Source organism: Choristoneura fumiferana, chromosome 17, assembly GCF_025370935.1.
Source record: "Choristoneura fumiferana chromosome 17, NRCan_CFum_1, whole genome shotgun sequence".
Lineage (NCBI taxonomy): Eukaryota > Metazoa > Arthropoda > Insecta > Lepidoptera > Tortricidae > Choristoneura > Choristoneura fumiferana.
In genome coordinates this window covers 10,040,637-10,045,236 of record NC_133488.1, presented here as the reverse complement: position 1 = coordinate 10,045,236, position 4,600 = coordinate 10,040,637, and the positions used below count along the sequence as shown (strand labels likewise).

The 4,600-nt window shown below is 39.4% G+C and overlaps 1 pseudogene; it reads right to left on the bottom strand.

Annotated features, from left to right (window-relative positions):
* Window positions 1-245: 245 nt before the first annotated feature.
* LOC141437169 (uncharacterized) lies at window positions 246-2,237 on the bottom strand (annotated as a pseudogene).
* Between the last annotated feature and the right edge of the window lie 2,363 nt (window positions 2,238-4,600).

The following is a 4,600-nucleotide window of genomic DNA, read 5'->3' as shown; positions in this document are numbered from 1 at the left end:
GGAAAAAACTTATTCAACATAATTTCTTAAACATTTATATTGCACAATTAATTACCTAGTTGCAGATAATTAATTTTAATGAACACGGCATTTTAGTTTCAATATTATTTACATTTAGCCCCAAAGGAAAGAACACTATGGTCTTAATTTAAATGTAATTTCATAAATGTCCGAAGCCAGTATCTGTTTTTTATTGTTACAATGATTAAATTTTTTAAAAGCACAGTTTCATGATCATTATTTTCTTAAGATCCGCCAAATATTAGAGGCACTTTTGCCAAATCAGTCTTCTTCATAATTATACACAAGAAACACATTTATTTAGTTATTATAAATTGCTTTCCACTATACAGTTGTTTCTATAAGATCCGGAGAGGGTCAACAGAAATTGTCCTTAAGATCAGGATAGCCTAGATCGGGCATGGCCCTTCTGGAGCCGTTGCCCCGAGAGCTGTCGCGCGTGCCTCGCCCGGCGCGACCTAAACTAGCGTACCTTGTATCTGCGAGCTTATCCCTTTGTGCTACCTCGTCGTAATACCTCGCGTCGTTCAGACCCGCGCAATACTTTTGACTTAAGCTGTATTTGTCTATAGTGGCGTATTTTTGCACAGTTGCGTATTGGCGAGTGCCTTCTGGCACACCGTTTGTTTTTGCTCGATCGTAGGGTCTTTCTTCCGGTGGTAAAGCGTCGTCTAACCTAGCTTTGAACTCTTTGTCTTTTCTTCGTCTCCTTCGGCATGCACAAAGGGCTACTGTGATAGCACACAGGAGTAGACCGACACCAGCCGCCGCCGCTACGTATGGGGGTGGCAGAGTTATACGGAAGGAACAGTTCGAATCATCTTCATCGTAGCCGGATGGACAGTGTGGGCTTCCATCACACCACAAAGACAGTGGAATGCATGCGTTGAGTTCAGGACAGCTACAAAAAAGTAAAAACAAAATATTGATGACAACTTCCAATAGATTAAAATGAACTATTTGTAAATAAACGAATATTAAACATTAAAACTTACTTGTATCGACATTCCAACGAAACAGAGTGAGGCATGACATTAGAATCCGGATCATGTTCGAACAAAGTTGCTTCATTACCTCTATCCATTTAATCGAATAATCCGCTGGCTCATGTTGCAGAAAATCAATAACATAGCTTCGGGCGTGTTGTTTTAAAGAAGTTTCCAAAGGTGTTTGAGTTGAGTTCCATCCAGGCGAAAATAATTCTATAAAGTTTGGTCCATCGGGACATATCTCGTGAGGCTGAGATGTATCTCGGGCCTCATAAATAAAAAGTCTATTAGGAGTACGGCAAAACGATGTCGCTGGCGTGACTTCAAACCCAGGCACTTTAAGGTATAAGTACCTGCCTTGTACTGGGGTGACTTCATCTCCGCCGGGCTCAATAAGCCACGGTCTATGAACACATGCTACTTCTGCTCTGACACTTTCTGATATAACATGTCTGTCCCCAACTATTTCTGGGGCTGATGGCGTCTGTCTTTTGTCAAATAACCTGATCTCTCCACTGCTGCCTCTTAATCTTCTCTCTCCCCAGCCAGTAGAACAGACAGTTTCATCACCTGGTCCGCTAGGAACAAACTTATATTCGCCGTCAAACGTGAAATCATCATAATCTTCAGTTATGTTCATCATAGTGACAGTGAAATTAATTTCTACTACTGGAGCGGTCAAAGTATGTATAGTCAGAGGTTCGGATCGATTTGTGCACAGACAATCCCTTTGAATAGGCACTCCTTCCCAAGGATACTCGGTAATAATAATCTGTGCGAAGCCTTCACCCCCAATTGTTCTTTTCGCAGGCCTATCACATTTCCAGCGGCCAGTTCGGGAGTCTTTGTATGAACTACAATGTTTGTTTCCAAAGAAACTACTTGTGAACGTTAATTGGATTCTTTCTTTTTGTTTTGCTTCAAATCTGCAAATAAATATAATCATAATAATATTTTTCAATAAGTAAAATTATATTTTAGCTGTATCGAGAAATCATTAACCGTACCGTAAGATACAAGTGAGATTCTGTGCGCCCCGCGACCATAATAGAAAATAGCTCTCGGGGATTGAAATCTTCCTGAATACGTCTGAGCCGATTTGAAAATTCTGTCGCAGGCGGACTGGGAATCGACTAGCGGTTGTCCTTGCTCGCTCACGTCTACGAATTCGTAGCGAAGTAAGAACGAGACGGGGTATAATGCTGAACCTTGACGGAGTTCCTGTGGGAAAAGATATGATTAGGTACTTCGCTCGACAGCAAAGCATAATGTAATTCAATGAGAAAGTGCTCGATACATGATATGCAAATGGTAGCCTCAAGTTACGAAACATTTGTAAAGGATGACGGTATCAGAATCACCAAGGTCGATTTTAACACTACGCCCAGCCGGCGACGCGGTGTAGTAAAACTTCAAATATTTAGTTAAGGAACTTGCCTCAGTCCTTCCTCTGTTGAATTTAATATTGAATAATAAAGCAGTTCTCAACTTGTGACTTGAACAACTTGCTTAAGCCCAGGTTTCCTACATTAACTCGGGCTTTGCTGCGCTCGTAGTGCACTCTCGCAGCATACAAATGTTGGTATTTTTATTTGATTATTTTTAGAGCTATGCAGACCACTCATGTGATTATAACATGGGATTTCTGTTCATATTAATGAAAGCGTAACAAATCGTTTCGACCTCTGCAGCCCTGTGCAGCCAATTAAAACGCCTTTCGTTCTAATTTGTTCAGTGATTCCGAAACATAAACTTGAGTATAAGATTTAAAAAATCTACCTATAGTGACTTTCATAATTCAACTGGCTCTTAATTCAGCCATATACTCGTAGCTAGCTGTTATACTTAAAAGTAAATCGACTTTAATTTGCATTCCGTTTTTTCGAAAAGGATTTCGCAGGAATCCGCGCACACTTCAGATCCCTACAGTGTTTCTCGCAATAACGCGACAACACTAAAGCATTCTATCACGACTGGAGTGGAGTAGCGCACGTGCCCCTTGCATTATTCACAATGGCAAATGCAATGCTTTGCTCGCACGTGACTTATCTATCTGGTGCCAGAAGAATGTTTCATCGAGCGGAAAAATTCCATGTACCTACTGGCTAGCTGCCCTTTGAAGTGGTGAATCTAATAAGTTGTACAAGTTAGTACTGCACCTAACACGGCTTTGAAAGACTATCGCTATTGATTTTAATTTAAAGACAAGACAAAATCCCAGAGTTCAAAGAAGCACACCATCCTGAAAAGCTAATGATATTACCCGTACCTACCTACCAATGAATAGTAGTTATACAAAAACATTAGGTAATCTTGGAGCGCGAAATAATAAACTAGTTGTGGGCAGTAGAAAAAATAAATATGTTACCGAATAATTAATATACATAGGTCTCAAAGTAAAGCATCGTTATTTCATAATTATACAGGCTGGAAAAAATCTAATCTCTACAGTTTCTTGGAAAAATATCAACTACTAGACAAAACCAATTCGGTTTTCGTAAAAAAGCACTCTACCACTTCGCAGCTTATACATATGTGCAGGAAATACTAAATTCTTTGAGAGATAAGGAAAGTGCAGTGGGACTACTGTTAGACATGTCAAAAGCATACGACCGAGTGTCTCATTCTATCTTAATACAGAAACTAAATGCGATTGGAGTTCGTGGCAACTCACTAAACTGGATAATCATATTTAGCAAACCGTAAACAGTATGTTGAAATTGAACATCTTGACAGTCAGTCTAAACAAATAAAAACCGTCAAATCAGAAATTAAACATATAGATAGTTCCATCCCTCAGGGTAGTGTGCTGGGATGTGTACTCTTTCTTGTCTATATAAACGACCTTCCAAAAAATTACAAATCAAAAGTGTGTAATGTTTGCGGATGATGTTCCCCTGCTGTTTAAATTCCCTAACAAACACGACCATGACTTAACAATAGAAGAAACTTATAACACAGTTACACATTGGCTAAGAGACCATAACCTACTAATAAACAAAAATAAAACAAAAATTATTCAATTCAGACCGCGGCAAAACCACCTATTGATCTAAACAATATCCTAAATAAACTGAACATCGAGAAGTAACCCACTGCACCCTGTTAGGACTCACACTAGACTCACATTTAAACTGGAAAAACCATATAGAAAGAACGAAATCTAAACTGTCCCAGTTCGTTTACGCGTTGGGTGTCCTCAAGACTAACACCAGCCTTACGTGTGCGCTGTCGGTGTACCACGCGCGCGCTGTCTCGTGGCTGCGCTACGGGCTGCTGCTATGGGGATGCAGCACAGATGCACATAAACTGTTTGTTATGCAAAAGAAATGTCTCCGAATCTTAGCTAATATCTGCCAACCAAATAGCTGTAGACCATACTTTAAAAAGTTTTAAATTATTGACACTCCCCTCTTTGTATATTTGGAAGTAGCGTTGTTCGTCAGAAATAATATCCACCTTTTTAAATTTTCAAATAACATGCGACGTAAACATGACCTAGTTCTCCCTGAACCAAATTAAGTTTATTTTTAAAAACGGTCCCATATACAACAGCAATACAATTATTACAATAGAATTCCATAGATTTA